At 39.9% G+C, this 13,975-nt stretch overlaps 1 long non-coding RNA gene across 1 annotated transcript; it reads right to left on the reverse strand.

The window, feature by feature from the left end:
* Positions 1 to 5,622: 5,622 nt before the first annotated feature.
* Positions 5,623 to 9,346, reverse strand: LOC125900125 (uncharacterized). Its single transcript, XR_007450816.1, has 3 exons — positions 9,281 to 9,346; positions 9,044 to 9,120; positions 5,623 to 8,953 (listed from the first exon to the last, which is right to left on the reverse strand). It is a non-coding gene; the product is annotated as an uncharacterized LOC125900125 (long non-coding RNA).
* Positions 9,347 to 13,975: the final 4,629 nt, after the last annotated feature.

Here is a 13,975-nt window from a genome sequence, read left to right on the forward strand (position 1 = left end):
GGAGATGAGCTACCATCCCAGGATTTAGTACAAAGAGAACTAAAGTGTATATAGTCAAATGTTCATTTAAACAAAGAAATGGATGATGAAATGGAGGCTGGTCCACACCCACTCAGTCTGAGCTCAACAACAAAATGCTGACCTAACTGTAAAACAGGGCGTGTTGCTTTATCACTTTACATGCAGTTATTAGTGCCCCAGACATAGAAACACAATATTATGAGCAGATCTTAACATGCACTGCCTTTTTGAAAATAACATTTGCAGGATGTATAGAGGGGAAAGTGTGGGCTATTGTTTGTGAAGAGACTTGAAGATTTGTTCAAAAGTAACCCGAGTTCTAGTTAAATTTGTTTTCTCAGGAAAAATCTCAGAATCTCAGTAATACAGAATAATTACTTTCAGTCCCGCTCCAAATTGTTCTATGTGCTGTTTTTATGACCTGGTTGTAGTGAGTTTCAGCAGCTGGGTTCATCCTGATCCAACATGCTAGTCCTCCCCTGTGCCACTAGAAAGTGCTCTTCAGCAGCTTATCATTCATCTTCCCCAACCCGTCTGCCTCTGCACTTCATCTCTCCGTCTTTCATATCCCCATCTGTCTCTCTTTCCACCTATACAGTAGACTCTGCACCTCAGACAAACTTCTGCTTCTAATTTTGTGGAGGAGGCAGAGAGAATGTGATTTAAAAGTGTGAGGAAGAAGACTACAGTCTGCACCACCAGCACTGCACATGGTCCCCGGAGTCTCCTTCTCTGTGTGGTCGACGAACACACAGGAAGAGAGGTAATGTGTCCACTGGGAGCCTCTACTCACAGTACAAGCTTCTTCTTCCCTTCATATCTAGATGATCTGTGTTTTGAGTTCCACAGATGGCTCAGAGGTCAGTATGTGTTGGTAATGCAGGTACAAGCCAGTAGAAACAGGATCTTTCACTGCTGCTAAAAGAGCTTTAAAAATGGTAACTATTAAAGGAAAAAGAGCACTGTGCTTGAAATAGGAGTGTAATACTGCAGCCCCTGAGTAACAACAAAAGCTGTGACCATTGATTCCTCTCGAGCATCTGCCTCACATGGCAGCTATCAAAGAGGCTCCCGATGAACAACAAGCCTAAATCACTGACTGCTGTAGTGTCAGAGGGAAGACAGACCTTCTATTGGAACACTGAAGTGTTCGTTCTTGTCTATTGTACAAGACAACGCCTGGAGAGCAGAATGATTAATGGATAAAAAGGTTTTTCTGTTGGAATGTATTTTTAGTAGGTTTAAATTTAAGGTCCTACATATTTGACGAATTATTTTTGATACTGTTAGGAGCCATTTAGAGGTGTGATCCTAAACTTTTTTTTAAATATAAAAAAAAAGACAAAACAAAATCTCACATCAACAATCTCACTCAACTCAACAATCATATTGGCGTTCCAGAACTTTCAGCCACATCTCATGACCTTAATCATCTGTTTGTCATGACTAGCAAATAGATAAGCTAATGGTAAGTAATTGAAGAATGAGATTAAAACAAAACTTTAGGTCTCAAATTTAGCAGTACCAGATGGTGTTAAAGGGCACAGGCTGAAAAAGCTGAATTCACATTTTTTGGGCCACATGGAGAAATCCAAATTTGAACCATGACCATAGAACCATATCTAACGTCTGATTTGCATTATTCACCAGTATTAGCATAGAGTTCAATAAGAAAGAGACAGATCACAGTATTTGGGGAGATGCAGTTAAAATGAGAAGGCCTGTTGTGGGTGTTCTAAACAAAAAAAAATGGTTTGACGCTATATATCTTTCCAACATCACTGTTGGTCAGTCTTAATTTTGTCTAAAAAACTAAAATAAAAATCCCAAATGTTTTAAAATTGGTACTATGAACATTTTCCACAATATAATGTAGTAAAACCATGACTGAATGTGTTACAATTTTCAATAAATCAATTATAAAACAAAGAAACCAAAAAACCATAATGTGAAAAATGACCAAATGAGCAAATTTTCCTTTATTGAAAAGTCTTATTCAATGACCTGCATCTGAAGAATTACACATTGCTTCTGGTGCGTCCCCCAACAAACAAATAATCGATTTAGCTGCTTTACTTGTTTTGCTTTACGTATAATGTGTAATCTGCTAGTAATGCTGGCTAACGTTACCAAAGGAACAGATTCATCAACTTCATGCATCCAAAATTCCACTGAAAAATAGACAAGAAGAAGCAATAAAACAGCTGGGACACACACTAAAATATAAAAAATAAAATGTGACTAAAACTCAAACTAAATCAAATCAGGTGCCACAATTAACACTACTGTCAGTTAATATAGGATCAGAACTGGGTTATATCCTACAGAAGAGAAAAAAGTCATTTCCAAAAAATCCGTATTTCATAATAAAGGGCTGCAGTGTAACCCGGGCCATAAAGCACTTATGGAGGTGCTGACCTAAATCCAAGAATATAGGTCCAGTACCCGTATTGATAAGTGCATGCTGCAAAGCCCCTATGTCTTCTCTAGAGTAATAAATGTTAATGGAACATCAAGGGGACATTATGGAGTCATGGTACAGCGAGTCTTGGTTTAGAGCCACATATGAGATGAACTAAAGGCCAACTGTTTTGGGTGCCCTTTCTGCTGACCTGTAATGGCCAATCCATTCTGATTAATTGGATTCTTTAACGAGCATCCAGTGACAATTATATGTGCACTCCAGGGGGAGAGGTGCAGGATGTTAGGGTGGGTCCCCTGTGGAGTGCTGCTTCACTGGTCCCAGATCCTTCCAGGGGCCCCATGAGAGCACTGGGGCTCCCCCTCATTGAGGAGCAGCAGGCTAGGGTGAGATTACCACAAAAGATGGCTCTCTGGGGAGGGGAGAGCAACATTGTAGCTCATTCAGATGATAAATTGTTAATCAGGCTGCTGTTGGTGTGATGTTGAATGCTTCAACATCACACCAACAGCAGCCTGATTACCATGTAGTAGTTTAGACTTTTCTTCAGTATTATCTCTGAAATATGAAACTGATTTTTTTTTTTTTTTCGGTCAGTGGACAACAATAATGATTAAAAACGTAGTACATCAACTATTATTAATACTGCCACTACTAACGACAACATTAGGCATGTTTTGAATCAAGATCAGCATGAAAAAAAAAGTATGCCTTTATAATGACAGACAACATATTTGGTTTCATTCAGATACAGAAAATTTAGTAAAATCTAGCACTTGTCATTTGGTCAATTTTACACATTTCCCTCTGTTTTTCAATGGTCACCGAATTTCAAAGTTAAAGGAAACTTTGAATAATGTGTAATATTGACCAGTGAAAAGAAAAATGAAATTGAAATGAAAAAAAATAAAAAAAATATGAAATTCTAAAATATTTGCAATATTAATGAAACATTATCAAACTAAGGGAAAAGAAGTGGCACTATAATAAATTTTAAACCTCATTCAAAAGAAAAGTTAAGCAATGCTTTTAAAGCTTAGCACTTACGTTTAAGGTAGTTTAACAATTAGCTTTTACAGGCAGTTAAAATTAAACTGAAGAATGAGATTGTCCAGGGTCCCAGTATTGAACCTTGTAGGACTCCATATGTTAAATCTCCGTAAGATAAAGATGAGATGAGCTGGTTTAGACTTCTATCACCAAATAACAATCATTCTTGTCAAGCAAGCTAAGAAATGGTAAGGCCTACAGTGCAATATTTGAAATAATAAATGGGGAACATTGCTAAAAATGAAGGTCGCTAATCACTCTGAGCACATCCCGTTAAGTGAAGCATTTGAAAACCACTGATCTGAGGATAGACTTCTTGCTTTACTGGACCATGCAGGTTAAGTAGAGTATCCAAGCGAGACGAAAGAATGGTGATGGATTCAATTACTCCTCCTTTGTCCATTCAACAAAGAACAAAATTAGCACTAATGGTGATAGCAGCAGCCACAAACTGTCTCTGTCTGTCTGTCTGTGTCTCTCTCTCTCTCTCTCACACACACACAGATTTCACACCACATTCAGCTCATTACAAAGCACGTACCTAGCCAGTCACAAACATACAATAAATTCTCAACAGTTGTTAAATGCCTGTAGTGCAGTTCAACATACAGCAGGCAGCAGGAACAAATGGGTCATTTTAACAGTGAGCAGGCGAATATTTGGGCAAATTGGCTTTCATCAATTCAATTTGCAAACATTGACTGTCTTCTCAGTTTGGCTAAATGAACCTCTGTGATTAGAATCAGCAACCTAACTGATCCCAGTCACAGCCTTTCATTCAGCCTGTGAATGATCCTAGCTGTGCTTCTCTGGGCAGCGATAGCAAACTCTTTTCAGTGACTGGCATAATAGTCCTCCTGAAACCCGTTAATTACTGTGATGGTAAGATATGGATAGGGCGCTGTACGGATGGCAATTGAAGAGATGTGTGTAACCACCTCCGCCATTATTAATCCACATAATTTCCTCTTTCGTTTCAAATTAACTGGAATAAAATGCTTGCTACATTAGCTTCACAATAGAGGGCAATAATCTACGAAAAATGTATAAGAGCAAGACCTTTTCTGCAGGTTCAAATTAATTAAATTCTTTTTTAGCCATATTTCATTAAAATGCTCTCATTTCAGGCCAGCCAGTATCAGGCCCTTCGTCATTCAAGAAGCACTGATGAGAGAGGAAAAAAAGATGAATTGTTGAGAGAACCCAACTGTCAGCGACTTTGGTTCCAAATTAATTATTTCAGCCTGATAACCCTTTTCATCTCTTTTGACTCACTTTAAAGAAAGAGCCAATTAATTATGTCAAACATGCTCTCTCCTTTTGCTCCCCAGAGTGGGCAGGCAGGCGGATGGGGATGTTTACTGTAAGAGGACAGGATGATGGTGGGTGATGGGTGTGTGAGTGTGTGTGTGGGTAGGGGGGTGTTAGGGAACAGTCCGCCCCTAATCTTGACACACCTGTCAGGCATATAGCTCGTTATGTAGGCGCTGAGGGCCCAGGCTGGTTTTGTCAGGAGCAGGGCTCTAACAACAATCCAGGGGAACGTGTTGGAGCTGCATACCACACACACATGCACACACACACACACACGTTTCCAACACACACAAACACAAACGCGCGTGCGCACACACACTCTCTCTCTCTCTCTCTCACACACACACACACACACACACACTGTCCACTATTAGACAATTCACTCAATTAGCCCACCGCACTCAGCCACAGCTTTAATGAGCTGGGGAGAGGAGAGGAAGTCGAGGGTCAGTGGATGCTGTTTCTCACAGAAACTAACATTTGTGGTTTTATTGACGCCCATGCAACAGTGTGTTCTCATCATTGTGGCTGTGTTTTGGTGAACTCAAGGTAGACACAGTTGAATACCAATTATGCAGATCAGCCTACTGATGAGCTGACACTGCATGGTTAGTAAAGGCAAGGCAAAGCAAGGCAAGGCAAGTTTATTTGTAGAGCACAATTCGTACACAAAGTAATTCAAAGTGCTTTACAGAACAAGAAAATGCATTAAAATCACAATACAAAATAAAAACATAAATAATCATTATAAAATGAACTTTAAAAGAGAAGAGTGCAGATAAGATCCTTTCAGTCATATGCACAGTGAAATAGAGCTGTTTTGAGCCCAGATTTGAACATTGTCAGAGTAGAGGCCTGTCTCACATCTTCAGAAAGACTGTTCCAGATTTTAGCTGCATAAAACTGGAATCCTAATTCCCCATGTTTAGTCCTGACTCGGGGCACCAGCAGGAGGCCGGTCCCTGAGGTCCTCAGAGTCCGAGATGGTTCATATGGCACTAACATGTCAGAGATGTACTTTGGTGCTAGGCCGTGGAGAGACTTGTACACAAGCAGAGCTGCTTTAAAGTCTATTCTCTGAGCCACAGGAAGCCAGTGTAGAGACTGAGTACAGGACTAATGTGCTCGTACTTCCTGGTTCTGGTCAGGACCCGAGCAGCAGCATTCTGGATGTACTGCAGCTGTCTTACAGCCCGTTTGGAGAGGCCAGTGAGCAGGCTGTTACAGTAGTCTAACCTACTAGAGACAAATGCATGGATAAGTCTCTCCAAGTCAGGTTTAGACACTATACCTTTGATTTTGGCAATGTTTTTTTAGATGGTAAAAAGCTGCTGATATTATTGATTTGATGTGGCTGTTAAAGTTCAAGTCTGAGTCCATTATTACCCCGAGATTTCTAACCTGATTTGTAGGTTTTAGAGAGACTGGAGGTGACTGCTGACACTTTCTCTTTGTTTCTGTGGACCAAATACGATGACTTCAGTCTTGTCTGAATTTAGCTAGAGAAAGTTGTTTTGCATCCACATACTGACCTGTTGGATGCAGTGACAGAGTGAATCCACTGGTCCATATTCACCTGCTGTCAGTGAGACATAGATCTGAGTGTCGTCTGCATAATTGTGGTAGGACACATTATTACTTTGTATTAACTGGCCTAAAGGCAGCATGTAGAGATTGAACAGAAGGGGTCCCAGGATTGACCCTTGGGGCACCCCACAGGTCAAGGCCATGTGGTCTGAGACACAGTTACCAATTTCAACAAAGTACTTCCTGTCTTCTAGATAGGACTTCAACGAATTTAGGGCAGTGCCAGAGATGCCCACCCAGTCCTCTAGTCTCTGTGAAAGGATCTCATGATCGACAGTGTCAAAAGCAGCACTCAGATCTAGCAGGACTAAAACTGAGACTTTGCCTGCGTCAGTGTTCAGGCGGATGTCATTTGTCACCTTAATAAGAGCGGTCTCAGTGCTGTGATGGGGTCTAAAACCTGACTGGAAAACATCAAAGGAGTTGTTCTTTAGGAGAAAGTCAGTAAGCTGTTGGTAAACAACTTTCTCAGGGACTTAGTCTAAAAACGGCAGATTTGAAATGGGCCGGTAGTTGTTCAGTACTGTGGCATCAAGACTGCTCTTCTTTAGGAGAGGCTTTATGACCGCAGTTTTCAAGGCCTTTGGGAATGTTCCAGATTGTAGTGACATGTTAACTATGTGAGCGAGTTGTGGTAACAAACTGCTCAGCACAGACTTTAGAAATCTAGTGGGTAACACATCGAGGCAGCATGTAGACGAACTCAGACTGGTGATGATCTCTTGGACAGTTTTGTCAATTACAGGTGCAAAATGAGTCAGCTCTAAGTGTCTAGGTGGCTGCAGGGTTGTTATTGGTGTTGTGGAATTGATGGCATTTACAGGCAACATACAGACAATGTTATGGCCCAGACACACCAAACAAACTTCAGAGAACCAGCAGCAATAGAAGCTGACTGTTGTGTCACCTCATGTCATCATGTCTCAGCCAAAAAGTTGCACTTCAACACACTGCAAAGACCACAGACGATGGCCAACCAGCACGTATGTTCTGTACCTGCGTGGGAGGAAATAACTTGCCCCACCAGCGGATGGTGTTAGTCTGTAATTGTCATTCAAAACGGGAAACTGGAAGACAGACTTAATGCTAGTTTGCCAGTTAGCACTTTAACAACACAATCCAGTGTTTATAGTTTATAGTTGTTGTTGTTTTTTGCACAATTAAAACACAAAAAAGCATGAAAACTGAATAATTAAATACAGTGCAAGGAGATGCATAAAACCCAGAGAGCTTACTTGAAGCCTCCACCTAATAAAATTTTGACAAAGTTATTGAGAGCTCAAAAGTATAAAAAGATAAAGAATAATACATAAAATAATACAAGTGATAACATACTACTAATAATAACAACAAAAACATGGCAACATTAGTAAGGGCAGAAAATGTGACTATGATGTGTAAGTCAATGTTAGTGTAATTAGGTGTGTGTGTGTGTGTGTGTCTTTGTGTGCAGGAGAGGGTAATAGTTTATACTGTGTTGACCCTTGAGCAGTAGTAAAAATGCATCACAATGAGTAAAACAAATTAAAACATGGACAATGACACAAACCCATTACAAAACAGCAGTTAAATGTTTTTTTCCAGGCATTTTTTGTAACACTTCACAGAGATACTGATTTTATCAGGTGGAAAAAAAATCATTCCATAGTTTAGTTCCCCTAAATCTTATTGAAAATTTTTTGAAAAGTCAGAAAAAAGAAAAAGAAGAAAGAAAAAAAGATGAAGATATGATTATTTACAAGTTAAGTATGAATGTAACTCTGAATTACCTGTAAAATAAGCCATGAACTGTTCAGGAATATTCCCTTTACCTAAAATAATTTTGTAAATGAAAACACATTTGATAAATATCAATGTCATGTAGCCCTCCCACTCAATTCTCATTTGCTACAGAATTGTCACGGCAAACCCCTTTAACACCTTAAGCATGGGAGGCGAATTGGAGGGTTTCTACTAAAATATTAAATTTGGGATATATCTACTGTAACTAGAGCATACAACTCTGCCTAAGGTGCAGAGAGGCCTGGTTAGCTGATTTTATAGCTATACTGTCTATATGAGCTTACAACCTCCCATGCATACCTTTAACACACCATAGCCCTACTAATACCACATTCAAACACGAATAAACATTTCGACTGCGAATATACATTGCAACAACATAAAATGTTTATTGACAGAAAAACAAAACAATCACCCTTTTAAAATGGCCTGGTGACCCTTTAAGTCTTTTAATAAAATAAAATAATAATACCCGGGTTTTTGTAAAACTCAGTTATGGCACCATGTCGTTGGCGCGCATGTTGGAGCTCATTTGAATCCTCATGAAAAGTGTTTCTCATTACTCACTAATCCTTGGAAATTCAGAAACGGTTAGCAGCAGTTTCCTCAAACCGTTGGTTCAGTGAAGAAAGGTGATGAGATGGAGAAACCAGTCCTGAAGACACATCCATGTGCGACATCAGGTCCTCTGGCAGCAGCGGAGTCCCGAGCACCCTCTACAGCAGCAGTAGCATGCGTGGCAGCAGGCAGGCGGCAGGCATGTAGGCTTGAGGCACACTATGCAGAAATTCACAACACTAATAAACTCACTATTCATTCCCATACACTGTTCATATTGTCACTAGTTCACAAAATGCCCATACTCACTCAGAAAACCCGGCGCAAAATATTCTCCCTCACATACACAGTCTCCTTCTTCTCCCAGCTAGCGAGGACGAGGCTAACTAGCATTAACACACAACAGAAAATGGCGTCGCGGACATTAAGTATAATTTCCGGCTGAAGCAGCTCCGAACATGGCTCACTATTACATGTTGTACCAGGTAACACACAATAAACCCCCTCCGTTACAACAGTAACATTAAACACTTTTAAATAGCTTACAACTAGCTCCTTCGCTGCGGTGTTATTCCTTTGCTTGTTTCTCCCGTTATTAGCCTGAGCCTTGTCTCCTTTTTTTTTTAGTCCCACCCCCTTCTCAGAATCCGGTAGGTAGTTGACGTTCAACTTTGACAGGCACGGATTGGCTAATAAGAGATTGACACCTGGTTATTCAATTAAACAGAGGAACTCCATGAGGCATTCACAGACCGTTCAGAACATGGGACATTTTAGTACCTTCCCAAATAAAGTACGATTATGAACTTCTCCATATTAATTAAACTTATTTCACAACAGCAGTAACTTGACAAACAATACTACAAATTGTACTGCATATCTGTTAACTGATCACATGTTTAAAGGAACAAAACAGTATCATTTCTAGCAGGGCACTACAGTCATAAAAAGTGAGTATCTGAAGTCTCTGAAATAACGGGTCAGATGGTCAGATGAGATGTGTGACTCTAATCGGGTTGTGATCCTAACGAAACGTTTCTGGAGGACCAACATTACACCAACATAGTCGCAGTACTCACAAAAGTACTAGCCCAAACTATATTACTTTCGTCATATATATCATTACATAAAATACTGGCAAGCTCTTTGAATTTAGAAATACTTGACCTGCTCATTATTATGTGCATTATCTCCCTGGTATGTTTTGCTCTATTAGCCTTGATTAAAGAGTACTGGAATATGAGGAAATTATCTGACAAATCTGAATACAAAACCCCAGATTTCATCCCTTTGCCCAAAGAGTTAGTTAAGATGTTATCAATCAAAGTTGCTGCATAAACTGTTGAAGACTTATGAATGAGAGGGAAAAAGTAACCAGAATAAAGACTATAGAAAATCCCCACTAAGGCTCTCTGATTTATGTTATGTTGAAATATCCTAAAAAGTAACAGAGTTTTCCTTCCTTATTTATCAAATCAAGAGAAATTGGCTGTCATTAAATCTTTGATGATAGAATCAGGTGGGCAATAAATAACACACATAATAATATTATTTCCACCAGAGACACCAAAGAGCTCTACAAACACTGATTCCACCTCAGCCATATCAGATTTTAGAGAGAGATCAGTCCTGACTCTAAATTCATAGTCATCATGAATAAACAGAGATACTCCACCTCCGGATCTATTCTCTCTAACACTGTGAACCACATTGTATTTGGGTAATTTAAAGATTTCTCTAGATGCTTCTGTAAGCCATGTTTCTGATAAGCAATAACAGAAAAAACATGTTTGAGTGAAGATAAATAATGAATGAATTTGTCATAGTTGCTTTAAAGACTTATATTCAGATGAAATGGAAAGAATATATTAGGATGTAGAGACATGCATAAGTCATTAAACTGAGTTTAATTATAACTACAAAGGTTAGAAATATCAAATGATGAAAAAAAAATGTTGGTCTGGGTTAACATCAAAATTGTAAAAGTCAGTTGTAGAGGAATCAAAAAAGTTAATGGTCTGTCCTTCCAAATCAGATGTGTTGTAAACCATGGTATGTGTAAGAATAATGTGCTGTCTTTGTAAGATTAAGTAATCAAAGTCCTGTGTACATGCCTAATGGTGGAGACTAGTAAGCCAAACTCTGAACATTGGCCTTTCTTTGTTGAGATGGGTTTTGAGCAGGTGGATGTACAATAAGTTTGTCACATCTCGAATATGCAATATCACCTCTCTCACAAGCTGCTTTCATTGCAGGGAGTAGTTCTTTCCTTTTTTGTCAGACAGCTTCAGTAAAGTCCTCAATAAGAAAGATGCCTGAGCCCTTCAAGTTTTTATCTATATCCAAGACAGCAAGTTTGTTCTTCATCCACAGAAATCTGACCACAGTGGCTTTTCTGATGATGACATTGACTTCCCAGCCCTTAAAGCCCAGTTCAACTCTATTTTCAGATGATCCAGTTGTAGAAAGAATGTTGATGAAATGAGAAAAGAATGTTGAAAGAACAGAGCAAATTTATCTTGCACCAGTCTGTAACAACACAAACCATCAGGAAACATTTCTGCTAAAGATCTAAACAGAAAAAAAAAAAAAAAAGAAAAAAAAATCTGACCTTTTGGAACAAGTTTGTTTTGGTCTCACCCCTTCTTGACTCTAGCCCTTTCTTTCTTTTTCTCACTTACAATTCTCTTCTTGTGCACTTAGCTGAACTGATAATCAGAGTGATTTCACTCCCTGACTGGCTATGCCGCACTGACTATAGTGACAGACGCTCACTGATGGCCCAACGTTAACTGACAGCCATCTGTCGGCTTGGTGTTGATCTGATCCAGAACCATTAAGCCCATACTAGAAACACACTTGTTTATGTGAAGTGTCCAAACAAATGTGAAGGCAAAAGTGTTTACAGATGTTCTGAATGGCCATGCTCTCAGAAAGGTTGAACAGCCTGTAGTCATAGACAGAGGTGAGACTGAATAATGACTCAGGTAAGAGATAATGGCATATACGTCGGGACAGTCTCTCTTTGTTAACCACTTAGCTGTTCAACCAAAAGGTGACAGAAGTGCTTCTTCTTAAGAATGAAGTTCAAGCCCTGCTTACTCTCTCACACCCGCACACCTGGCCAATCCCTGCGTAAAGTGTGCCTCACTGAGTATGTTTACATGGACAAAATCTTGTTTTCTTGTCAGAAAAAGACAATATTCCTACGAAGCTGTTTACATGGCTAATGAAAATTAATGTTCCACCAATATTGCCATTTACATGCAGCTGTGCATACTCCAATTAACATACCCTAACATGCCGTTTATCATGTCAAAATATGCAAAAGTAGAACAGTTGGACCTGCTTGTTATTTTGTTTGCATTTGACAGTGTCCTACTGATGGTGGACTTGTTGGACCCTGCAAGCTCAGCCTCCCTCTTTCCTTTCTTCAGTCCCCTTTTTTGAAAGTCACTGTTGCAATATTTGCACATATCCAAAAAGCTTTCCAAGTCTTTCAGTGTTTTAAAATAGGTGTGTTTCTCCGTCTGACCAGAAATGTGGATTTTTCTTTTGGGCATGCATCTTTACATCAGCCTTGCAAACTGTTGGTGAATTGGTTTGTGTACAATGTATCCATGACAATGCATAGAGCCCACCTTAAACAGGCAAGAGGCTGTGTGAAGCAACCTTTGGTAAAAACCCTAATTACACATATTCTAAATGTGCTGTATACATGCCTAAATAATGCTTCTAATACCTGAATGATGCTGGCAGATCCCATATCTTAACTGGAAAATGCTAAATTCGGTCTAAGGTCTAATTCCAAGTATCAGTATAATTTCTTCAAGAGACTGCAAAGAATGATATCCATATTCATATGGAGGAGGATGGTTCCTAGAATTAAAATCAAAACCAAAACCATGCATAATACCCTCCAGTGTGGAGGACTGAAGCTTCCTGAGTTTCAGCTGACCAAACAAACCCACAAAAACAAATGTGTACAGGAGCATGTGCAATGGTGAAATCCAATAATCACCACAGAGCTCCCCAGCTCTATCTAACTGGTTCACGAAGTGAAAACAGCAAACTGGTTGATCTCCTGCTCAGTCCAGGACACTGTGGCTCTGGCAGACAGAGCTAAGTGACCCCCTGCTTGGAAACAAATAATAAGCTGTGGCACTGGTCCACTTCCCTTTTATCAAGTCATACCATACTCAGAGGACTGGGACCAGGGCCGTGCCGCCCATAGGGCAGGTTAGGCAAATGCTATAGGTGCCAGTATGCCAAAGGGCGCCAGGGAGTGAGGTGTGTTTTTTTTTTTTTCCTTCCCTATTCTATTCGAAAAATTAGACAAGAATACACTACAAAACAACAACAGTACATATAGCCATACGTCTTTAAATAATAATGAAATAATATTTCTAATTTAAATTTCTGCCTGCTTGGCATCCTTCTGCCTCTCTGGCAGGCAGCATCAATTTCGCCACAGTCCCTAACCGTGCCCCCCTTCCCCGCTACCTGAAGTCTTCTGTAATGTGATGCTCCTGAGTGACAAACTGATAGTCGGGAGCCATTGTGATGAAAAGGCAAAAGCCCTCTGGGGGCTTTTCAGTACAAAAACAAAGAAAAGAAGAGGAGGAGAAACCAAGCCCCAACCTCCGGGGGAGACGAGTGAGACCAATGCGGAAGTGCCAAAAACTGCAGTTCACTGACTGTCCACTTGAGGCTGGCTCCGGAAGTGAGTCAATTCCCATAGACCCCCATGTTAAAATGCCCAACTTTAGAGCAGAAATAAACATGTTTACAGCCTGGTACAAAAAATGGTTTTGGTCTCTATAGTTAAGTTCCCCTTTCATGACAACTCTGGGGACTCGGCCGTCTGCTCGGCGTCATCTCAGCCAATTCGTGCCCATGTTCTAGGCATTGAACCTGTACTCTCAGCCGTGTTTGCGCCTTTCGGATAATTTTTCAGGCAAATATTGGAGTAATATGGCTTGCTGTTCGACTAATTATACCAACAGACCGTCCAAGAAGTCTGTGCTCCAGGTTTTTCGGTAAGTGAAATTCTGAAATTCTAGTATTATTTTATTTATGTTTATATGTTAGCACTAATTAGCGGTCATCATCTAGCTTGTCAGCAGCGTGTATCGGTGTTTGCGGTCACCACCTAGCTTGTCAGCTTATTATTATATTATTAAGTCTTTATTTAATACATGTAAAATCACGTTGATACCGGAGGTCTCATTTTCAAATGCG

This window comes from Epinephelus fuscoguttatus, linkage group LG13, assembly GCF_011397635.1.
Source record: "Epinephelus fuscoguttatus linkage group LG13, E.fuscoguttatus.final_Chr_v1".
NCBI lineage: Eukaryota > Metazoa > Chordata > Actinopteri > Perciformes > Serranidae > Epinephelus > Epinephelus fuscoguttatus.